This window comes from Scyliorhinus canicula, chromosome 5 (genome assembly GCF_902713615.1).
Source record: "Scyliorhinus canicula chromosome 5, sScyCan1.1, whole genome shotgun sequence".
NCBI lineage: Eukaryota > Metazoa > Chordata > Chondrichthyes > Carcharhiniformes > Scyliorhinidae > Scyliorhinus > Scyliorhinus canicula.
Window position 1 is genome coordinate 89,985,627 of NC_052150.1, and position 25,534 is coordinate 90,011,160.

Consider the following 25,534-nt stretch of genomic DNA (forward strand, 5'->3'; position numbering starts at 1 on the left):
CCATGGCTACAGCTCCTAGTGAATCCACACCTGCTGTTACATCGCTCGCCCATCGCCACAGGACATGGATGACGGGTATCAGATGATTGAAAGATGATGAACATGGCTTGCGTGTGCACTGGATTATAATGAGGGAGAATTGCGCATCATTATGTGCCTCATTCTTTCATCCTGATTTATCTCTGTCCACTGGTAAGATGAGTCTAGACAGCTGGAGATAGATCTGGACGCTTTCTTTACTTTGCCGAGCTCCATGTGTTCATCATGGTGCTGAACCACCGTCAAGACCGCTAGGCCGTAGATTGGTCTCATCTATGCAATCTGCTGTAATCAATCTTCAGAGGCAAATCCCTGAGTCATCAAAGGAAGAGACCCAATAGCTAAATTCATCTGGTTTGGCCCAGCCGTCAATGCAGATTATCAGGGTGTGCCTACTGGTACATGTTAACAACTACTTTTTTTTTCTTTTATAAATTTAGAATATCCAATTAATTTTTTCCAATTAAGGGGCAATTTAACGTGGCCAAACCACCTAACCTGCACATCTTTAGGTTGTGGGGTGAAACCCACGCAGACACGGGAGAATGTGCAAACTCCACATGGACAGTAACCCAGGGCTGGGATTCAAACCCGGGTCCTCAGCGCCGTAGGCAGCAATGGTAACCACTGTGCCACCGTGCCGCCCCGTTAACAACTACTTTTAGCCATGGGTGAGAACTGGGTGAAGGAGAAGGCCACTCCGAAGAGTACAGTGAGCCCACTTATGAGAGGTGTGATCCCTCCCCTTTGCACCCCCTACATTCCTATCCCCAATTAATTCACATTAACTGAAACCAAATAAAACTTAATTGATATACATTTAACACCTGACTTCTGATTTGAAGCTCTAGTGAGTGCCTCACTATAATCCAGTGCACATGCAAGTCATGTTCATCATCTTTCACACCTAGAGTACTGTGTACAGTTTTGGTCTCCTTATTGCGAAAGGATGTACTGGCATTGGAGGAGGTGCAGAGGGGATTCACTAGGTTGATTCCAGAGTTCAGAGGATTGGCTTATGAGGAGAGACTGAGTAGACTGGGACTGTACCCATTGGAATTTAGAAGAATGAGGAGGGATTGTACAGAAACATAAAATTATGATGGAAATTGTTAAGATAGAAACAGAGAAGTTATTTCCACTGGCAGGTGAAACTAGAACTAGGGAGCACAGCCTCGACGTAAGTGGGAGCAGATTTAGGACTCAGTTGAGGAGGAACGTCTTCACCCAAAGGGTTGTGAATCTGTGGAATTCCCTACCCAGTGAAGCAGTTAAGACTACCTCGTTTAATGTTTTTACGTCAAAGATAGATATATTTTTGAGCATTAAAGGAATTAAGGGTTATGCTGAGCGGGCTGGCAAGTGGAGCTGAGTACACAAAAAGATAAGCCATGATCTTATTGAATGGCGGAGCAGGCTCAAGGGGCCAGGTGGCCTACTCCTGCTCCTAGTCCTCCTATTCTTATGTTCTTATGACTTGTTATGTTGCAATTCAGTATCATTTGCTGCACTATAATGGAGCTTATCCTTTCAAATATATGCACGCACTGTCACTGTCATGCCCCATTTGGAAATGGAGCAAAGATGAACACAAAGTACTTTAAAAGTCATTTATTCATTCTCACTCATTTAAAAATATTCAAAGGATTCTAACAATTAGCATTTAAATCTACTTTTGTGATATTGATCTTTTATAAAAGCTGCGATAATTCTTCTTGGAGGCAATGAACCATATGAAAGAAGAGTACACCAAAATAACCTCAGGATTTGCCGTGACATAAAGTGGGCTTAAAATTCTTGACACAGCTACTTGGGAATGAAGGGATGGTACCTGAGCATGAGTGGGACACATCATCATTGATGTTACTTACCAAGCTGTCAAGACCACAGGCTGAATGTAGTAACAAGGTGGTGACCCTACCCACTGGCCAGAAAGGTGGTGGTCTTACCCACACCACCACAGCCATTTTCAAAAGCACCAGTGGAATTCAAGAGCAATCAGGCAGTTAAATAACTGCATTGGGGCTTTCACCCCTTTAAGGGTGGAGGTCACACTTCCAAGAGCTGCTTACTCTTAAGCCCCCCCCCCCCCCCCCTCACTTCCAAGGAGGGAAATTAAATTCTTCCCACTTGTGGGTCTCAATTGGACATCGAAAGTAAACTGACAAGAGAACTGTTGTTTTCTTTCCAGAAGGACTGTGGTAAGTATAACCAGCTAACCAGTATTCCACCATTTTATAAGTTCTATGGAATAAAGCAAACTTTCTCGATGTGCTCTGAAATCAAACGCAGCTTCAAAACATTACTAGTCCCGGACATCTGGTGGTGGCAATGGAATGAGTGGTCATACATTTAGTGGCTCCCGCTCGAGGTGCAATTGTTTGTTCCTTAACACCCGATATAGGGGGTGTTTGCTGGGGCAAAGTGCATGAACGGTGAGAGACAGGGGGCGCGATTCTCCGAGCCCCGCGCCGGGCCCTAGAATCGCCGCAAACGCACCACGCTGCCCCGGCGTCTGTGCGCGATTCTCCGAGGTGGGGAGAATCGGCGCCATTTGCGCCGGCACGTTTGATGCGGTGCCAGTCGTGGGCCGCTGTATGAGGCTGGGCCACTGATTCTCCGGCCCAGATGGGCCGTGCGGAAAAAGCAGAGTCCCGCCGGGGCCGTCCACACCTGGTCGCTGCCGACGGGAACTCTGCGCAAAGGGTCGAGGGGCGGCCTGTGATGGGGGGGAGCGGGGCTCCGTCCCGGGGAGGGCCTCCGATGGGGTCTGGCCCGTGAACGGGGCCCACCGATCGGCGGCCGGGTCTCTCCCTGCCCGGGCCTACTTTGTTGCGCGGCCGGCCCCTGAACTCTCACGCTACGTTGCGTCGGGACCGGCGCGCTGAAGAAGTCCCCCGCGCATGCGTGGGTTGGTGCGGTGCCCATTTGGCACCGGGAAGGGAGGCTGGAGCGTACAGTGACAGACCCTGGGGGTAAATTTGTGCTGGTGAGTGGGAGGTTGGAGGGGTGCCCATAGTGCTGGTGAATGTGTACCCCTTAAATTGGGATGACGTGGAGTTCTTGAGGAGGATGCTGGCAAAGATTCTGGACCTGGGATCACACCAGTTGATTATTGGTTGGGGGGGAGGGGGGGGGGGGGGGGGGGGGGGTTTAATATGGTGTTCCTGAGGGTGGTACAGGCAAAGATGCAGGGAACCGGTTGGGCTGAGGAAGGTGATGGATTACGTGGGGTTAATGCAGATGGGGATAGCCCGGGTCCAGATGGATTCCCAGAAAGGTATGTCGGCATGGGTGCAGCACATAGGATAGCGTAAGGGGTGAAGGCACAAATCTGTGTATGTACATGTTCACTTGTTCATATTAAACATATGTTCACAACGTTACAACATGCCTCGTGCTCTGTCAGAAGGGTGTGAGGGACGGGCTGGCCTGGGTTGGCCGCAGAGGGGGCGCTGGGGGCGGGGTGATGGGCGGATGTTGGGGGTGGGCTCAGCCCAGGGTCTCCAGTTCATCCAGCGCTCACCGCTCCAGTGTCCTGCCCCATCCCTCTCACACACCCCCACACCCCCACCTCTGTCACCCTAAGGTTTCGGTGGGACGATGTAATCAAATGGCCAACTCGCATGCAGGGATCACCCAGGTAGATGGTGAAAAGTGCTTCCATGGGCAGGAGTCAGAGATTGTCAAACGGTGCGGTGCATCAGAGCTCATCGCAGAACGGGTTGTCATCAACCTTCATCCCATGGACCAGATAATAATAATTTTTATTGTCACAAGCAGGCTTACATTAACGCTGCAATGAAGTTACTGTTAAAAGTCCCGAGTCGCGGGCAGCACGGTGGCACAGTGGTTAGCATTGCTGCCTACGGCGCTGAGGACCCGGGTTCGAATCCCGGCCCTGGGTCACTGTCCGTGAGGAGTTTGCACATTCTCCCCGTGTCTGCATGGGTTTCACCCCCACAACCCAAAAGATGTGCAGGGTAGGTGGATTGGCTGCGCTAAATTGCCCCTTAATTGGAAAAAATAATTGGGTACTCTAAATTTTTAAAAAAAGTCCCTAGTCGCCACATTCCAGCATCTGTTCAGGTACACAGAGGGAGAATTTAGAATGTCTAAATTACCTAATGCCACGTCCGGGATTCTCCGGTATCTGGCGGGGCGGGCTGTACTGACGCCGAGGATTGGCAGAATCCTCCACACCTTCGGGGGCTAGGCTGGCACCGGCGGGGTAGGGCCGTGCCAACCGGCGCTGAAGGGCCTCTGCTGGCCGGCGTGAGTCGGCGCATGCGTGGGAGCGCCAGGAGGATCCAGCGTGATCCCAGCGCATGCGCAGGGGGTTTCTTCTCCGCGCTGGTCATGGCGGACCTTTACAGCAGCCGGCGCGGAAGGAAAGAGTGCCCCCACGGCACAGGCCTGCCCGCGGAACGATGGGCTCCAATCGTGGGCCAGGCCACCATGGGGCCACCCCCAGGGCCTGTACCCCCCGCACCCAACCGAGGATTCCGCAGGCTGCCCGCAGAGCCAGGTCCCGCCGGTAAGAAACTTATGTAATTTACGACGGCGGGGCAGGCCGAAAACAGGTAGCTGCCCAGCCCATCGCAGAGCGGAGAATCGCTGGGGGGGCCGCTGCCAATTGCCCCCGACCGGCGCGGCCGATTCCCGCCCCCGGTAAAAAAATGGCGCAGGAGAATTCGGCAGCTGACGTCGGGGCAGGATTCACGGGGGGGGGGGGGGGGGGGGTTTTGTTGGTGGGATGGGATGTCCATGCCGCTAGCCAGGCCCCCGAGGTGGTGAATCTGGAGGCGATCAGAGCATCCCATGCGCACACATTGTGCCTGCCTGGACCCCATGTCCTGTCCACCCTAGCCCTCCTCCACGTCCTCCTCATTGGCTGAGCCTGCCGTTCATTCTCCTCCTCCAGCACTCACCCCTCTGCTGCGCGGTGTTGTGGAGGACGCAGCAGGCCACCATAATGTGGGAGATTCTCCTAGTGCTATACCGGAAGGCCCCTCCAGAGCAATCCAGGCATCTGAACTGCATCTTCAGGACACCAAAGCACCGCTCGATCAATCCCCTGGTTGCTGCATGGGCTTCACTGTAGTGGGTCTCCGCCTTGCTCTGTGGCTTCCGTATAAGCATCATCAGCCACAGCCACAGCGGATAACCCCTATCCCCCAGGAGCCAACTCCTTAGGCAGGGGTGCACCTTGAAGAGGTCAGGAACCATCGAGTGTGCCAGGATGAAGGCGTCGTGCACACTGCCTGGGTATCGGGCACAGACGTATATGATGCGCAGCTCATGTTCACACACCTGCTGCACGTTCATAGAGTGGAACTCTTTTCGGTTTGTGTAGAGTGGCCTGTCACCTGCAGGTGCTAGTGGGGCCTCGTGCATTCCGTTGATCACACCCTGGACCTGGGATCTTTGTGATGACAGCGGACTCCGCTGCCCGGGCATCCTGGTGGGCTCGGCCCACATTGAATTTGATGTATTGTGCCGGCTGGGCATTAGGGCCTCCATGAAGGTTGGGATGCACCTGTGCGCCGAGGTCTGTGAGATTCCGGACAGGTCCCCACTCCACCTTGATGGCCACTGAGCTGGTGTCCTCCTCCATTGCCCCGCAGTGCCAGGTGTGTCAGGATCTGGCAGATATGTCGCACTGTCACCCTGCACAGCCGGAGTCATCGACGGCATCCCCGTTTCGGCAGGTCTTCGAAAGACAGGCACTGCCGGTACAGGTGAGGTCTCACGTGGCGCCTCCTTCCCACCTTCTTTTCCGCGGCTTGTAGGGCAGCCAGCGCTCCATCCTCAGCGGCTGCCTCCTGTTCCTCAGGGGCCGGCTGCGCTGCTGCAGAGTCCTCCAGCTCATCCAGCCTCAATGCATCCCCCAGGGCTGCAGCAACTAGAATGAAGGCCACCATTTCTGATTGAATTCCGAAGTCCTTTGTCTGCAGGGGGTAAAAGTCAGGCATGTTAGCATGGTGCATCCTCCATGCCCAACCAGGTTCATCGGGTACAGCGGCCCTGGGCTGCACTGCTGACCCTCCCTGACATGTTTCCCTCTCTGACACTGTGGGGGCCTCTGGTCCTGGCACCCGTACCTGCTGTCAGGCTGGCTGGCAATACCTATGCCAGTGGTATACTCTGCAGCCCCCATCTGGCACCCTCCTGCAGGGGCTACTCTGGACATTACCCTTGAGTGGGCCGCATGCTGTCCTGTGGTGACTGATGGCGGTCAGGGGGGTGGAGTTAGTGGGTGGAGGATGGGGGATGAAGTGAGGGGGTGATGGGTAGGTGCACCCATATGGCCGATGTCACTCTCCACAATCACAGGCCATGGTGGGTGGTCAGTAGGGTGCGCCAGGCAATGGCAGTCCATGCCTGGACACCCCAGTCCTGTGACGGGTCACCCCCATGGCCCATCCACTTGTCACCTCCCATCATCCCACATTACCCCCCCCCCCCCACCCAGCCCCCGGGCCCTGACCGGTAGCCCATGTTTGTGTCTCTGCATGTCCTACCTCCTCTCTCTTCCTCATCAGCCAAAGCATCGGTTTCCCGATTTTTAAAGCCACAAGTGAAACACGCCGTCGGTAATTCCCTCCAGCGGAAGCGGAGCATCGCGGAGAGCCCAGCGAATAATGGGTCAGGCCCACTAATGATATGCGAATGTTGTATGTGCGGAATAGAACTCATTGATGCCACTGTCGAGGAACTGGAGTATGGCATTCAGCCGTGCGCCCGGTGCCCACAACCATTTTGGAGCCATGGCCGATTCTCTGCCAAATCCTGTTTCGCAATTTTGGCGTTGGCCGATGGAGAATCCCACCAATGCTGTCAAAGATTTTGGGGGTAACAGTGGTCCTAAGTGTGGAGGTGGCGATGTTTGGAGTGCTGGAGGATCTGGGAGTATAGATGGGGAGGGAGGCCGTTGCCTCCCTGGTAGCACTGATGCAGAATTTGTTGGGCTGGCAGGACTCAGAGCTGATGATTGTAGGGGTGTGGGTGAGCAATTTGGCAGAGTTCCTGCACTTAGAGAAAGTCAACTTCACCATTAGGGGGGCAGAGGAGGGGTTCACCTCGAGGTGGAAGCTGTTCATTGATTTCTTCTCGGAGAATTGAATCGTCAGCGAGGGATGTCTTTTTTCAGTTCAGATTGGGTTAAAAGTTAAAATGGGGGAGAAACCTGGGTGACAGCAGGTAGAATTGGGGGAGATGGTTAGGGGGGAAGGTGTGTAAGGATGTTTAGGCTGTTTGCTGTTGCCACGGTTGGTTTTTGTGTTGTTTCTTCTTTCTTATGAATATATTCGAAAATGCCTCCAATAAAATGTAAATAAAACATTACCCTTCTCCAGGGAGGGAGGTAATTTAAATCAGGTCATTGCTTTGTTTTCATTCATTTCAGGATGAGGGCATCAATGGCTGGGCGAACATTTGTTGCCTATTCTGAACTGCCCTCCATTTCAGAGGCCATTTGAGAGCCAACCACATTGCTATACAAGTCACATGTAGACTAGACCAGTTAAGGATGGCACATTTCCTTCCCCAAAAGACTGTAGTGAACCAGGTGGGTTATTACAACAATCAACAAAGGTTTCAAAGTCATCATTAGACTTTCCAGATTTCAGAAAAATTTGAATTCAAATTTCACCATCTGCCATGGTGGGATTTAAACCCAGGGCTTCCCCCTGGGTCTCTGGATTACAAGGGCAGTGACAATCCCACAGTGCCACAGCACCACTGCCTCCCTCACAATCAACAAGAAAACCTGAAAGTGCTGGAACAACCTAAGTATACATCATTAAAGCTAGGACTGCTGGGACAAAAGTTTTCAATTGAAGCTAAAAGGAAAATAAGCTGCTTTGAACTCCAAGATAATTATGGAAGTAGGCTGTCTTCAAGTTGAAAAGAATTGCAATCAATCTTCATGAACTTTCATCTGATATGTTTTGTAATTGGACCCAATCCTATTTTTGGATGTCCTTGTAATGAGAAACCATGATAAATTTTCAATTAAAAAGAGCTAATGTAGATGAAGAAAATCAATAACTCAGTAATTGGAGCTAAAGAGCAAGTGCCATTTGTGTATCAGAATATCAACTGTCGGCATTTTCTACTGACAAAGGAATTGCTTGGATTATTGGCTCTGTACAGTAAAAATAGATGATCTTGTTTATTCAACATTGGCATTCCTTTGTTGGTGATTTTGGCAGGAATTAATTAATGCTGTCATTCTACCACCAATGTTTTCTTTTACATTAATCTTGAGAGCTCCCATTACTCTTCTACCACGCCGAACCTTTGATGTCCAACATTGTTTGACTCCATGAGGCACAATTTTGGGGCCCTGTTGAAACAGATGCAGATGGGTCCCAAAATACCAGTGTCGGCCAGTGTGCCAGTTTCTTGGTTACCTTCTGAACACGGTCATTTTTCCAGGATGGGTTCAGGACCAGCAGGGCTAGCCAATTGAAGCAGCTAGCCAATAAGGCTTGTTGGGAACCGTGTCATCCACACTTAAAGGAGGCTGATTGTGATTTTCCAGTTGGCTTTCAGTTTCCTGGCCCATAGAGGTGAAGTTTACATTTCCGAAATGGGCACCCACCAGAAGGCTGTGGAGTTGGTGCTCAAGGCAGGCCTAGAGGCCCTGTCTGCCTGAGTGTGGGTGAAGATGCACAGAGATCAGCCCTATGCCATCACCGCCATATTTCCATCCTAGTGGCTTGGCTGCCAAATCTCTTTTTTTATTTAAAGCTTTAAAAATATTGGTGTGAAGAAGCCCCCATGTTGAAACGCCTTCTCAAGCTACTTACTACCCTTTGCTGTTTGCTGCTCCTTTCAAGCTGATTGGCCCTCCAGCTTTTGAGACCCTGCCTGTCACCCTCAAATTAGACTTGGAACTGTCATCATGCCAATTAAGTGGGGACCTCTGTGAAAATCCGAGAGTGGCTGTTTCCCCCAGGGGCATATTCTGGAACTGGAAACAGACTCGACTGCTCCCGGAAGGAAAACCCTTCCCCGTCTGCAAATTTCTGATCATCTATTGCCTGTTCCCCTAGACACCTCATGGTGCAGTGGCATGAATAGTCTTGCTGTTATCCTGTCGAGCGAGGGTGGCAGGGTAGCACAGTAGTTAGCACTGTTACTTCTCAGCGCTAGGGTCCTAGGTTCGATTCCCACTTGGGTCACTGTCAGGGTGGAGTCTGCACATTCTCCCCGTGTCTGCGTGGGTTTCCTCCGGGTGCTCCGGTGTCCTCCCACAAGTCCCGAAAGACGTGCTTGTTAGGTGAGTTGGACATTCTGAATTCTCCCTCTGTGTACCCGAACAGACACCGGAATATGGCGACTGAGGGCTTTTCACAGTAACTTCATAGATTTCATAGAATTTACAGTGCAGAAGGAGGCCATATGGCTCATCGAGTCTGCACCAGCCCCTGGAAAGAGCACCCTATCAAAGCCCATACCTCCACCCTATCCCACACCTCCGCCCTCGCCCTGTAACCTCATCTAACCATTTTTGGGCACTAAGGGAAATTTAGCATAGCCAATCCACCTAACCTACACATCTGTGGACTGTGGGAGGAAACTGGAGCACCCGAAGGAAACCCTCCACACAGACAGTGACCCAAGCCGGGAATCGAACCTGGGACCCTGGAGCTGTGAAGCAACTGTGCTAACCACTATGCAACCATGCTGCCCTTCATTGCAGTGTTAATGTAAGCCTACTCATGACAATAAAGATTATTATTACACCTGCTGATCGCTTGAGCTAGAGGTGGACAAGAGTAACGTGAAGAAAATAAATCAGAAACCCCCCTACAGATAGCATCCAAAATTACTCATGGAAAACAGAGCAAATTGCTTTGTGGTATCATTTAATCATATTGTTTGAAACACTTGATTAAGTCACAGCAGTAATATAAGGGCAAACTTTCTGGCTGCCACCACGAGTAAAGCCTGGTATGAAATTTCAGACAAGTTGTAGAATGGCAGTTCTACCCGCTACCATCAATATCCTGTCTTCATTGGAGTTTGAAATTACTTCCACTGTATGTTGAGCAGAATCTCAGAAAAGGGAATTTTTCTTTAAATTTGTGCTAGGTTTATTTTTACTGACTAATCTTTCTTTGCTTTTAAGGCAGCTCACCATCACCTTCTTAAGGGCAGTTAGGGATGGGCAATAAATGCTGGCCCAGTCAGCGAAACGCAGGTCCCATGAATGCATAAAACAAATTCTGGGTGGAATCTCACCAGAATTTGGCGAGGTGTCAGGCTCAGACGGAAAACTGGTGTGTAACTCTCCAGTTGCACAGACCAGGAATCTTGAGCCTCTTTGCCGACAAAAGATGAGTGGGTGTGGTTTACACTGTCACTCTGGAGGAGCGGGGCTATCAGAGAGCCAGGCTCCAAAGAGATCGTGGTGCCATCTTTAAAGGTCCCCCAATCAGTGCTGCAGCCGAACAGAGGTATAGGGGTTCTCCTTCCCTGGCATGCATTGCTGGTAACCTCACATCCCCAACCCCCCCCCCACCCATGCATCAACCTTCCTTGCCAGCAACCCGTACTGCACCCTGCCCCTATTTTATCGCGGACAACCCCCACCTCCCCACCACAATCCTTACCAGCACTACCCTCTCAATGTCCTCTCTCCACCCCGCCCACCACACATCAGCGCATCCTGATGGACTCCCACTAGGGTCTGCCCTGGCTTTGACTCCTGCCACAGATTGGCATCTGCCCAAGAATATTCCCCCACCCCCTGGAAGCTGTACTTACATTTGTGCCCTTGGAAGGATCCCATCGACTACCTCACACCAGGCTTAACTTGTTGTAGATGGGCAGCACGGTGGCACAAACACCCGTGTGGCGTTTGCACAATCTCCCCTTGTTTGCATGGGTTTCGCCCTCACACGTACGAGCTAGGTGGATTGGCCACTCTAAATTGCCCCTTAATTGGAAAAAATTAATTGGGTACTCTAAATTAAAAAAAAGATCTTGTTATAGATGATCTATTTGAAATACTGGAAGGTAGATGTGCTTGTCGGTGTCATTGCAGTGGGTGGTGGGTGCGTCCCTAGGGAAGTACACTGGGTCTTTGATTACTACTCCAGTGATAATATCACAATGCCACCACCTCCCATTTTGGTTATGATCCAGGGTCACCTTCAGGAGAGGCCGGTGCCTGAAGGGAGAGGTAAAATCTCCTTTTGGAGAGGTAAAGTCCCATTCTTAAGATGTCAGGTACCCTTTGGAATTGTTAAAATTAGAAATGAATATGTGTGAAAGTGCATGAGCTCATTAGAGCGGTCAATCTCATTGGATCTCTCAAGACAACTGTCAAAAGGACTGTCAAGCTCCTTTAAATATTGGAAAAACATTGTCTGCAGTGTTAAAAAATTAAGTGCTTGCGATTTTACTCGGTCTGTTCCCATAGGATTAGCATTGCATTATTAATCCTACATGACTGATTTAATTATTACATGGGGGTGCTTGTCACTTCACAGTTTAATTGGCACTTCCCAGTGGTCTTAAACTCTATGAACTGGGTCTTCCTTTCATAAAGGATTAAATGAAGTTAAATGTAGTGGATATGTTTTTATAAATAAAAGTATTGTTTTGAAATAGGGAATTCATCAATAGACTTAGAACATTGCTTAATTCAGCAATGGTCCTGAGGTTTGTACATGATGGATACTGGATAGTTAGCATGGTATTTTAAGTTAAGGGGTGGTGATTTAGAGAGCATGAGTTTGCATAAGTTGGCATGGGGCTATGATGGGGTGCATAAGTTGACAGAGGGGGTGGGATTCTCTGGTTTTGCCCATGGCTGGAACTCATTGTGAGCAAGGACGGAGAATTTGACATTGCAGCCAAAATTCTGCTTACTTTCAGCGGCACTGGAAAATCCCAACTACAAAAGTGGACAGGGCCGAAAAAGAGCTGTGGGGTCTTGGTGGAGGTACCTAAGTTGGTATGGAAGATATGAGAGACCTTGCGGGCGAATAGCGAGGCGTAAGTTGGCATGGACAGTATGAGGAGCCATGAGGGGGTGGTGGGTAATTGTATGAATGGGGGAGGAGATATCATGGTTTGGTATGGATGGGGCATGGGGAGAACATGGGGGGATGAGGTGTTGAAGGGCTGTTTTTCTCTCATGATTTTTTTATATTTTTAACATCATTGGCAAATTTCCTGAAAACTCAGACCGGCCTTTTGCCCAGCTTGCCTCCGCACCAAGTTGCCTCCAAACTCATTCTAGGGTTGCCTGCCATGACTCCAATTTTAATCCCCACTCCTGCCCCCCCCCCCCCCCCCCCCCCCCGGCCCCCCCCCCCTCCTCCCCCCCCCACCCCCCCCACCCTCGGCTGAAAATCTTTCCGGGCACTTATTCCCAGGTTGGGTTTGCATAGCCAGGAATTGTCCCAATTCTATGCTGGCAACCCGAGAGCAAATGTTCAGGCCATCAACTTTGTTTCTCCCTTCGCAAATGCTAACTTCCCTGCTTTCCGGCATTCAATGTTTTTGTTTGTGCGGTGTCGGCCCAAATTGACCCTGCAGCTTCGTTCTGCTGTAAGGGGTTTGATACTGACTTCAAATTCAGGCTGCACTTAGAAAATAATTGCGGCATCGGTACAAAATGACATCTTTTTGCACCAGTTATGCAGCTCCAGAGTGAATGCAGCTTCGGAAGCATTGTGTTAGCAGGCCTAGATTAACCACAGGAGATCATTAGAGATGTAAATCCAGTATTTGGTTACTGAGCTTAATATAACGCGTTTTTCATGCTTGATATATTAATTTATAACCAATGAAATCATTAGTCAAGCTAACATAACTTGGAAACATTTACTGAATTTCCATAAGCGCTTGTGCGGCTGACTGCACACATGTAAAGGCTCACGACCCCTCTAAAACCACTAATTTTTCAAAAAGCATTTCCACTTAAATAATTCACTCATTATTGATTCATGCAAAATTATTCAAATACGGTAAATGACTGCACAAAATGACAAGGTCAGTAATTCAGTACAGCTTGATTACTGAAATATGTATCAGGGTGACTGAGGCAGGTGCTTTTGGCCTTTTCCTAAATTCTGTATCGTTGGTACTGACTCCATCTCTCTCCATGCTACTGTCTCAAGCTGACAGATTGTTCAACCACACTTTGCTGATCAAAGTTCAGTTTAGTTTCTAACCCTAGATCATCTCCATCACAAAGACTGCCTACTTCTACCTCCCATTTCCCACATCTGTACCCGCTTCAATTCACCTTAAAAACTTAATTCATGTCTTTGTCACCTCCTCACTAAATTACATCAACTGATGCTCGATTGATTTCCTGGAGTGTGTATGAAATGTCGTTTTAGATCAGTATGTGGAGTAGCCAACTAGGGAACTTGCTATCTTAGATTTGGTATTATGCAATGAGAAGAGGTTAATTAATAATCTTATTGTGTGGGGTCCTTTCAGGAACAAAGACCATAACATGATAGAATTGGGTGGCACGATGGAACAGTGGTTAGCACTGCCGCCTCACAGCATCAGGAACAATTCCAACCTTGGTTGGCTGTGTGGAGTTTGCACTTTCTCCCCGTGTCTGCGTGGTTTCCTCCAGGTGCTTTGGTTTCCTCAAATCTACAAAGACAGGGAATGGCTAAGTGCCGGCTCGAACGGAGAATTCGAGGGAGGTTTCATACCAGAAAACTGCCGCCGTCCCCTCACTAATTCTGGGACAGGTGTGTGGCTAGCAGCGACACCGGGTGAAACTTCCGGCACCCGCACAGAAAACAGCCGGAGAATGTCTGGGTCCCTGGCCGCACACACGCACGGCTGACGACCTGCAGCGGTCGCATCGTAGAACATGACGCCGGCCGTGCGTGGACCAACCCGCCATCCGCGGCCCCACAGGCCACCCCCTGGCCACCCCCCACCACACCCCCAACCCTCGCGGAACCCCCCGATCAGCGGCACAGATATCCCGGCTGAGTGTGGCGGCTGAGTCACCGCTGAGACCACATGTGTCCTGCATCGTCGGATTTCGGCCCAATGGGGGCGGAACAACACAGGAGGGCCTGTCGATGATGCGCCAATGCCGTTGCAATGGTGCGTGGTGCAATTACACCATTTACGAGGGACGGAGCACGGCTGACCGGCGTCAAACCAGTGCCAACTCCAATTTAGGCGTCGAAGTCGATGTTCCGCCCGATCGCCGATTAGAATCCAGCCCATAGTCTCCCAAACGGAGAATTTCACCCAGTATAAATGCAAGCAACATGTTTGCACGTTATGCTGAATAATATTGCATTTTGAAGCCACTACAGCTGCAATTTCATGAGAAATTAACACATACCTTGGAAACGGATCAAGAATTTCAGAAGTCTGCTCCATATGCCAATTCATTCGAATATTTTCTTTTGAGGATTTATGGTAAAAAAGATACAGTGCTCCGTTTTGAGCACATTCTTGCAAATGGAGCTTTATTTTTAACTCCAGCATTTTTGCTTTCTGACCAGTTACATCGATCCAGGCTGTGTCTGTTGAAGAATTTGTATCTATGTCTGGTCACTTAGCAATCCTCTTCTCATTGTAAGTGCCACAAACTGATTCAACATTGCATGCTATCTCTGTTCCAATATAATGAGATAGATTTTCAACCTGCTGCCTGAATGTAAAGCTGGCCCTGTGGATCTGCTGCCCATTATAGAAATGAATGGAAATGAAAATCAGGCAGTTCTTGCCGTGGGCAGCTGAACGGCATTGTCAGTTTTACATTCGAGTGAAAGATTGAAAATCTATACCAACAGTTTTTAGTTTTTCAAAATATTGACCATGTGCTTTCTCTACATCCTTTTGCTCATCCCTGTGAGGTTGCATTTGTTTTTCTGAAGATTAATGTTCTAAATCATTAATATGTATTGTGAATAGCTGTGGTCCGAGCACCTTATTCTGCGGTACCATTAGTCGCTGCCTGCCAATTTGAAAAAGACACATTAATTCCTACTCTTTGTTTCCTGTCTTGCAAGTAGTTTTCTATCCATCTCTATACACTATCCCCAATCCCAGTGCTTTAATTTTACACACGAGTACCGGCAGTGACTAGTGGGGTACCGCAGTGATCGTTGCTAGGACCCCAGCAATTCACCGGCCTCCGTACTGGTGTCATTAGCCAGGTCCTCAGCAGGTACCCTTACCTCCAAGAGCCAACCAGCCATCCTGGGGTTGTCCTCAAAGTGGCTGGGGATGTCCGACTGCCCCAAGATATTGCTGTTGTACACACTCCCTGGGAAGCATGCGAACACGTGCATGATCTTCATGTGGTGGTTGTACACTAGCTGGATGTTCAGGGAGTGCAACCCCTTCCTGTTGATACAGGGCATCCCATACTCTCCTCCACACGGTGCCAAGTCCGCAAGGCCATGGCACAGGTGCTGCACCGTCCCCTTGTTGAGGCGGAGCCTCATGCGGCACATGCCGTCCGTCATCTGTTCGAAAGACCAGCCTCCTCCACTGAGTCCCTCCGTGGCCTGATAGGCTGGGGTCCTCAGGGTGTGGGACATGGCTCTGCACATGAGCCGCCACCTCATGTCTCTGTTGACGCTGTTGCCACTGCCTTCTCCCATTGTCTGGTTGCATGGCCTGCTAGCAGCACCACAAGGGCAGCTTCCGCAGGGTTTAAGATATCGTCCATTGTGTGTAATATCTGTAAGGAATTGGGAGAGGGTGAGAGACTGACAACAAGTGTCATTCCCTGTTGCTCCCTCTCTCCTCCAAACCCCCATTGCTCCCTCCCCTCGCCCCATTGCTCCCACCTCCTCCATTCCCCCATTGCTCCCTCCTCCCTCCATTCCCCCCTTGCTCCCTCCTCCACCCATTCCCACATTGCTCCCTCCTCCCCCCATTCCCACATTGCTCCCTCCTCCCCCCATTCCCCCATTGCTCCCTCCTCCCCCATTCCCCCATTGCTCCCTCCTCCCCCATTCCCACATTGCTCCCTCCTCCCCCCATTCCCCCATTGCTCCCTCCTCCCCCCATTCCCCCATTGCTCCCTCCTCCCCATTCCCCCATTGCTCCCTCCTCCCCCATTCTCCCATTGCTACCTCCTCCCCCCCATTGCTCCCTCCTCCCCCCATTCCCCCATTGCACCCTCCTCCACCTTCCCCCATTGCTCCCTCCTCCCCCGATACCCCCATTGCTCCCTCATCCCCCCATTCCCCCATTGCTCCCTACACCCCCCATTCCCCCATTGCTCTCCCTCTACCCATCCCCCATTGCTCCCGCTTCCCCCATTCCCCCATTGCTCCCTCCTCCCCCATTCCCCCATTGCTCCCTCCTCCCCCAATTCCCCCATTGCTCCCTCCTCCCCCATTCCCCCATTGCTCCCCCTCCCCCATTGCTTCCTCCTCCCCCCATTCCCCCATTGCTCCCTCCTCCCCCCATTCCCCCATTGCTCCCTCCTCCCCATTCCCCTATTGCTCCCTCCTCCCCCATTCCCCCATTGCTCCCTCCTCCCCCCATTGCTCCCTCCTCCCCCATTCCCCCATTGCTCCCTCCTCCCCCATTGCACCCTCCTCCCTCCATTCCCCCATTGCTCCCTCCTCCCCCATTCCCCCATTGCTCCCTCCTCCCATATTGCTCCCTCCTCCCTCCATTCCCCTATTGCTCCCTCCTCCCCCCATTCCCCCATTGCTCCCTCCTCCCCCTCCCCATTGCTCCCTCCTCCCCCCATTCCCCCATTGCTCCCTCCTCCCCCTCCCCATTCCTCACTCTTCCCCCCATTCCCCCATTGCTCCCTCCTCCCCCATTCCCCCATTGCTCCCTCCTCCCCCATTCCCCCATTGCTCCCCCCTACCCCCACTGCTGCCACCTTCCCCCATTAACCCATTGCTCCCTCCTCCCCATCCCCTCATTGCTCCCTCCTCCCCCCATTGCTCCCTCCTCGCCCCATTGCTCCCTCCTCCCTCCATTTCCCTGTTGCTCCCTTCACCCCCATTCTCCCATTTCTCCCCCCATTTCACCCATTGCTCCCCCCTCCCTCATTGCTCCCTCCATTCCCCCATTGCTCCCCCCTCCCTCATTGCTCCCTCCATGCCCACATTGCACCCTCCTCCCCATTGCTCCCCCTCCCTCATTGCTCCCTCCTCCCTCCATTCCCCCATTGCTCCCTCCTCCCCCATTGCTACCCCCTCCCTCATTCCTCCCTTCTCCCCCTATCCCCCCATTGCTCCCTCCTCCCCCATTCCCCCATTGCTCCCCCCTCCTCCCATTCCCCCATTGCTCCCTCCTCCCCATCCCCCCATTGCTCCCTCCTCCCTCCATTTCCCTGTTGCTCCCTTCACCCCCCATTCTCCCATTGCTCCCCCTCCTCCATTGCTCCCTCCTCCCTCCATTTCCCTGTTGCTCCCTTCACCCTCCATTCTCCCATTGCTCCTCTCCCCTCATTCCCACATTGCTCCCCCCTCCTCCATTCCTCCCTCCTCCCCCCATCCCCCCATTGCTCCCTCCTCCCCCATTTCCCCATTGCACCCTCCTCCCTCCATTCCCCCTTTGCTCCCTCCTCCCCCATTCCCCCATTGCTCCCTCCTCCCTCATTGCTCTTTCCTCCCTCCATTCCCCTATTGCTCCCTCCTCCCCCCATTCCCCCATTGCTCCCTCCTCCCCCTCCCCCATTGCTCCCTCCTCCCCCCATTGCTCCCTCCTCCCCCTCCCCCATTCCTCCCTCCTCCCCCCATTCCCCCATTGCTCCCTCCTCCCCCATTCCCCCATTGCTCCCTCCTCCCCATTCCCCTATTGCTCCCTCCTCCCCCATTCCCCCATTACTCCCTCCTCCCCCCATTGCTCCCTCCTCCCCCATTCCCCCATTGCTCCCTCCTCCCCCATTGCACCCTCCTCCCTCCATTCCCCCATTGCTCCCTCCTCCCCCATTCCCCCATTGCTCCCTCCTCCCATATTGCTCCCTCCTCCCTCCATTCCCCTATTGCTCCCTCCTCCCCCCATTCCCCCATTGCTCCCTCCTCCCCCTCCCCATTGCTCCCTCCTCCCCCCATTCCCCCATTGCTCCCTCCTCCCCCTCCCCATTCCTCACTCTTCCCCCCATTCCCCCATTGCTCCCTCCTCCCCCATTCCCCCATTGCTCCCCCCTACCCCCACTGCTGCCACCTTCCCCCATTAACCCATTGCTCCCTCCTCCCCATCCCCTCATTGCTCCCTCCTCCCCCCATTGCTCCCTCCTCGCCCCATTGCTCCCTCCTCCCTCCATTTCCCTGTTGCTCCCTTCACCCCTATTCTCCCATTTCTCCCCCCATTTCACCCATTGCTCCCCCCTCCCGCATTGCTCCCTCCATGCCCACATTGCACCCTCCTCCCCATTGCTCCCCCTCCCTCATTGCTCCCTCCTCCCTCCATTCCCCCATTGCTCCCTCCTCCCCCATTGCAACCCCCTCCCTCATTCCTCCCTTCTCCCCCTATCCCCCCATTGCTCCCTCCTCCCCCATTCCCCCATTGCTCCCCCCGCCTCCCATTCCCCCATTGCTCCCTCCTCCCCATCCCCCCATTGCTCCCTCCTCCCTCCATTTCCCTGTTGCTCCCTTCACCCCCCATTCTCCCATTGCTCCCCCTCCTCCATTGCTCCCTCCTCCCTCCATTTCCCTGTTGCTCCCTTCACCCCCCATTCTCCCATTGCTCCTCTCCCCTCATTCCCACATTGCTCCCCCCTCCTCCATTCCTCCCTCCTCCCCCCATCCCCCCATTGCTCCCTCCTCCCCCATTTCCCCATTGCACCCTCCTCCCTCCATTCCCCCATTGCTCCCTCCTCCCCCCATTCCCCCATTGCTCCCTCCTCCCTCATTGCTCTTTCCTCCCTCCATTCCCCTATTGCTCCCTCCTCCCCCCATTCCCCCATTGCTCCCTCCTCCCCTTCCCCCATTGCTCCCTCCTCCCCCCATTGCTCCCTCCTCCCCCTCCCCCATTCCTCCCTCCTCCCCCCATTCCCCCATTGCTCCCTCCTCCCCCATTCCCCCATTGCTCCCTCCTCCCCCATTCCCCCATTGCTCCCTCCTCCCCCCACTGTTGCCACCTCCCCCCATTCCCCCATTGCTCCCTCCTCCCCATCCCCCCATTGCTCCCTCCTCCCCCCCATTGCTCCCCTCCTCGCCGCATTGCTCCCTCCTCCCTCCATTTCCCTGTTGCTCCCTTCACCCCCCATTCTTCCATTGCTCCCCCCATTCCCCCATTGCTCCCCCCTCCCTCATTGCTCCCTCCTCCCTCCATTCCCCCATTGCTCCCTCCTGCTCCATTGCTACCCCCTCCCTCATTCCTCCCTCCTCCCCCTATCCCCCATTGCTCCCTCCTCCCCATTCCCCCATTGCTCCCCCCTCCTCCCATTCCCCCATTGCTCCCTCCTCCCCCATTCCCCCTTTGCTCCCTCCTCCCCCATTCTCCCATTGCTCCTTCCTCCCCATTGCTCCCCCTCCTCTATTCCTCCCTCCTCCCCCCATCCCCCATTGCTCCCTCCTCCCTCCATTTCCCTGTTGCTCCCTTCACCCCCCATTCTCCCATTGCTCCCCCTCCCCCATTGCTCCCTCATCCCTCCATTTCCCTGTTGCTCCCTTCACCCCCCATTCTCCCATTGCTCCCCCCCTCCCCTCATTCCCCCATTGCTCCCCCCTCCTCCATTCCTTCCTCCTCCCCCCATCCCACCATTGCTCCCTCCTCCCCCATTCCCCCATTGCTCCCCCCTCCTCTCATTCCCCCATTGCTCCCTCCTCCCCATTGCTCCCTCCTCCCCCATTGCTCCCTCCTCCCCATTGCTCCCTCCTCGCCCCATTGCTCCGTCCTCCCTCCATTTCCTTGTTGCTCCCTTCACCCCCCATTCTCCCATTGATTCCCCCCATTCCCCCATTGCTCCCCCCTCCCTCATTGCTCCCTCCATTCCCCCATTGCACCCTCCTCCCCCATTGCTCCCCCTCCCTCATTGCTCCCTCCTCCCTCAATTCCCCCATTGCTCCCTCCTCCCCCATTGCTACCCCCTCCCTCATTCCTCCCTCCTCCCCCATCCCCCCATTGCTCCCTCCTCCCCCATTCCCCCATTGCTCCCCCCTCCTCCCATTCCCCCATTGCTCCCTCCTCCCCCATTCTCCCATTGCTCCCCCTCCTCCATTCCTCCCTCCTCCCCCCATCCCCCCATTGCTCCCTCCTCCCCCATTCCCCCATTGCTCCCCCCTCCTCCCATTCCGCCATTGCTCCCTCCTCCCCATTGCTCCCCTCCCCTCCCCCCATTGCTCCCACCTCCCCCATTCTCCCAATGCTCCCTCCTCCCCCATTCTCCCATTGCTCCTTCCTCCCACATTGCACCCTCCTCCCCATTGCTCCCCCTCCCTCATTGCTCCCTCCTCCCTCCATTCCCCCATTGCTCCCTCCTCCCCCATTGCAACCCCCTCCCTCATTCCTCCCTTCTCCCCCTATCCCCCCATTGCTCCCTCCTCCCCCATTCCCCCATTGCTCCCCCCTCCTCCCATTCCCCCATTGCTCCCTCCTCCCCATCCCCCCATTGCTCCCTCCTCCCTCCATTTCCCTGTTGCTCCCTTCACCCCCCATTCTCCCATTGCTCCCCCTCCTCCATTGCTCCCTCCTCCCTCCATTTCCCTGTTGCTCCCTTCACCCCCCATTCTCCCATTGCTCCTCTCCCCTCATTCCCACATTGCTCCCCCCTCCTCCATTCCTCCCTCCTCCCCCCATCCCCCCATTGCTCCCTCCTCCCCCATTTCCCCATTGCACCCTCCTCCCTCCATTCCCCCATTGCTCCCTCCTCCCCCCATTCCCCCATTGCTCCCTCCTCCCTCATTGCTCTTTCCTCCCTCCATTCCCCTATTGCTCCCTCCTCCCCCCATTCCCCCATTGCTCCCTCCTCCCCTTCCCCCATTGCTCCCTCCTCCCCCCATTGCTCCCTCCTCCTCCTCCCCCATTCCTCCCTCCTCCCCCCATTCCCCCATTGCTCCCTCCTCCCCCATTCCCCCATTGCTCCCTCCTCCCCCATTCCCCCATTGCTCCCTCCTCCCCCCACTGTTGCCACCTCCCCCCATTCCCCCATTGCTCCCTCCTCCCCATCCCCCCATTGCTCCCTCCTCCCCCCATTGCTCCCTCCTCGCCGCATTGCTCCCTCCTCCCTCCATTTCCCTGTTGCTCCCTTCACCCCCCATTCTTCCATTGCTCCCCCCATTCCCCCATTGCTCCCCCCTCCCTCATTGCTCCCTCCTCCCTCCATTCCCCCATTGCTCCCTCCTGCTCCATTGCTACCCCCTCCCTCATTCCTCCCTCCTCCCCCTATCCCCCATTGCTCCCTCCTCCCCATTCCCCCATTGCTGCTCCCCCCTCCTCCCATTCCCCCATTGCTCCCTCCTCCCCCATTCCCCCTTTGCTCCCTCCTCCCCCATTCTCCCATTGCTTCCTTCCTCCCATTGCTCCCCTCCTCTATTCCTCCCTCCTCCCCCCATCCCCCATTGCTCCCTCCTCCCTCCATTTCCCTGTTGCTCCCTTCACCCCCCATTCTCCCATTGCTCCCCCTCCCCCATTGCTCCCTCATCCCTCCATTTCCCTGTTGCTCCCTTCACCCCCCATTCTCCCATTGCTCCCCCCTCCCCTCATTCCCCCATTGCTCCCCCCCTCCTCCATTCCTTCCTCCTCCCCCCATCCCACCATTGCTCCCTCCTCCCCCATTCCCCCATTGCTCCCCCCTCCTCTCATTCCCCCATTGCTCCCTCCTCCCCATTGCTCCCTCCTCCCCCATTGCTTCCCTCCTCCCCATTGCTCCCTCCTCGCCCCATTGCTCCGTCCTCCCTCCATTTCCTTGTTGCTCCCTTCACCCCCCATTCTCCCATTGATTCCCCCCATTCCCCCATTGCTCCCCCTCCCTCATTGCTCCCCTCCATTCCCCCATTGCACCCTCCTCCCCCATTGCTCCCCCTCCCTCATTGCTCCCTCCTCCCTCAATTCCCCATTGCTCCCTCCTCCCCCCATTGCTACCCCCTCCCTCATTCCTCCCTCCTCCCCCATCCCCCATTGCTCCCTCCTCCCCCATTCCCCCATTGCTCCCCCCTCCTCCCATTCCCCCATTGCTCCCTCCTCCCCCATTCTCCCATTGCTCCCCCTCCTCCATTCCTCCCTCCTCCCCCATCCCCCCATTGCTCCCTCCTCCCCATTCCCCCATTGCTCCCCCCTCCTCCCATTCCGCCATTGCTCCCTCCTCCCCCATTGCTCCCTCCCCTCCCCCCATTGCTCCCACCTCCCCCATTCTCCCAATGCTCCCTCCTCCCCCATTCTCCCATTGCTCCTTCCTCCCACATTGCTCCCCCCTCCGCCATTCCTCCCTCCTCCCTCCATTCCCCTGTTGCTCCCTTCACCCGCCATTCTCCCATTGCTCCCCCCTCCCTCATTGCTCCCTCCTCCCTCCATTCCCCTGTTGCTCCATTCACCCCCCCATTCCCCTATTTCTCCCTCTCCCCCCCATGCCCCATTACTCCATCATCCCCCCATTGCTCCCTCCACCCCCCCCCCCGCCATTCCCCCATTGCTCCCCCTCCATCCTCATCGCCTGCCATCTGACGTGTCGTGCCCCTGCTCACTCGATCCCACACCCTATACTCCAGGCTCCAGACACCTGCACATAACATTACCCGACCAGGTACCGGTACCCTCCCTGGTGCACACGTCCACCCTCTTGTCACGAGATTGTCCCCGGTGCTGGGGCCCTGCTCCGAGGTGTTCGCACGTTGGCTGCTGCGTGTGTGGTGTTGCCTTCCTCAGTGTTCAGGCACAGTGTCCAGGCATCACGGTCTGATTGGGATATGAAGCAATTACTCCCACATGCCACGAGAATCCACTTAGGACGTGTGAAGTGCTCACTTCCCTATGATTGCCTATTTCCTACTAGCAATAGCCTTCAGCCTGGGAGTGAAAATGGTGACTCACCTCCTCTGGTCTCCGCAGCAGTCCTTCCGCCAGCTGCACATTTTTAAATAGTACTAATCGATGCCTGTGTAAGTATTTGCTGACAAGGCAGTTAGGTCATGGGAGATAGGGTTTGGCTCCCGTTAATTGTATGGAGATTGGCCTTAAGTGGTGATTATTGGTTTGTTGCCATGCTGCGGCGGGATCCTGGGGCTGGAGTCTCCTCTCCTCGATGGTCAAATCGCATTCGCCGATGGGACGGAGAATCCGTTTTGACGCCAATATCGGGGGTGCTGCCAGTTTTCATATTCTCCGCCCCCTGACAAGCATACTCTAGGAGTACGCCGCGCCGAGTATCCACGGCCTCAGGCCATTGCCTGAGACCCACCCTGCAATGCTCCATCCCCGACCGGCCAAGTTCCTGATGGCATGGGATACATGTGCTCACACCATTCGGGAATCTTGCGTGGTGGCTCCGGATTCAGTCCGGTACTGCCACAGTCGGGAGAGGGCCGATCCACGGGCAGGGGAAGCTTCATTCAGGGCTGGAGGCACTGTGGGCTCGCAGTCCGGGGCGCACGAACGGCCGAATGGGGGCACTACTTTTGTGGTCCGGTTCCACGGGCTGAGTTTGCCATGAAGCACGGCGTAGCCATGAAGGCCGCCGCCGTGCGCATGCGCGGTCACGGAACCGTCAACGCCCTGGGCCGTATCGGCAGCTAGAGCTGGGTGCTCTATGACAGCTGCCTGCTAGCCCCCAGCAAAACGAGGAAACGGTGGCCATTTTGCGCCACTTTTCCTGGCATAAAAGACCACCGTTTTCACTACAGTGTGGGGACTTAGTCTCCCAAATGGAGAATCCAGCCCCTGATTTCACCAATGGATGTAGGCCGGTTAGATTGCAAGTAGCTCCGCGCCCGACACGTTTCTCAATTTTGACCTCTCCGAGATCTAATGGCCTTGCATGCTCTCGCTTAAGCGCACTACGGCCATTAAACCCTATCATCACATCCACTTTCTCTCTGCCTCAAATTTGATGCAGGTCATTCTTCAGGAGTTTTGGACATTCTCGTTGTACACTCGGTTGAATCTATTATAGCTTATTAAAATTTCAATGAGACACAGTGATATAGGCATTCAAAATTTCCATGAGTTACACTTGCAATACCTAAGTATCCAGAATTACAACTGAGATGTTACTTTCACCATCTAGTAATAATTATTGCAGACAAGTAATAAACTACCCTTACTTAGAGAGATACTGCTGTTCCTCTTTCATCGGTGTGGCAAAATGCTAAAACTCCCAATAGATATGTCAGCAAAGGCCCACCATCACTTTAGAACATCGAACATACAATTCAGAAGGAGGCCATTCGGCCCATTGAGTCTACACCGACCCACTTAAGCCCTGACTTCCACCCTATCCCCGTAAACCAATAACCCCTCCAAACCTTTTTGGTCACTAAGGGCAATTTATCATGGCCAATCCACCTAACCTGCACGTCTTTGGACTGTGGGAGGAAACACGTAGACACGGAGAGAACGTGCAGACTCCGCACAGACAGTGACCCAGCAGGGAATCGAACCTGGGACCCTGGCGCTGGGAAGCCACAGTGCTAACCACTTGTCCTACCATGCTGCGGCACTTTTACATGGAAATTATGATGGACAATATATGCTGGTCTTGTCAGCGATCCCCATGACCCAATGTTTAATTTTCAGAAGTGCAGAACTCTTCAATTCGATAAAAAGCATTGATTTTAATATCTGCAAAAATGATATTGGAGATGCTCGAATTGATGCTTGCTTTTATCTGACACGTGTTAATGAGGTGCCCTTTTATTAACCCTGCAAACTTCGGCCGGGGTAGTTTCACAGGATCGTGATTTGACGAATTTTAGAGTGATTTATTTTAGCCTAACGAACAAAAAATTACTAAAGTTGCTCCAAAACTATAATCAGCAGCAAAGGAGAAATATTTCTGAGTCGGAACCAACTGGGTCATTTGCTCACAGTGAATATTGGAAAATCAAATGTGTCATAACTCGCACCTGTGAAAGAATCTGTCCGGTTTTCAACCATTAGAATGGATGACCTGACCTAGCAACCATTCACTTGTATCAAAATCATGACCAAGTGTTCAGGAAAGACAATGCCACTTCCTGAAAGACAAATGGGGTGGGAAATTAATGCCACATTTATTGTCACATTCAAAGAATTCTTTATTGAAATTGCCAGAATCTCTGAGAAATCTTGGAAAAGTGGTGGTAATTTTGACTTTGGGTGATAGCATAAAATCTGCAGCATCAGTTCTGCCACCTGTTATACCTCTCTCCTGGTTCAAAAATGCGCTTGTTTTCTCAAGCAACTTCTATGGCACTTAAGTCAATAACTCACACATTTGTTCTTTGCTGCCAGCTGTAGTTTTATATTTTTTCAATCTCTTGATGTCCCTTTGAAGCTCATAAGTCCAGTTCTCAGTAACAATTCTATTCAATTTCTTTGTTTACCAATTTGCAATGCACAAGTGCTCATTTTTCAAGTAATCATT

The 25,534-nt window shown here is 53.4% G+C and overlaps 1 protein-coding gene across 2 annotated transcripts in view; it reads left to right on the forward strand.

The window, feature by feature from the left end:
* Window positions 1-25,534, forward strand: part of LOC119966118 (zinc finger protein 385D-like) — a 1,141,865-nt gene that overhangs the window by 19,175 nt on the left and 1,097,156 nt on the right. The gene's annotated exons all lie outside the window — the stretch shown is intronic.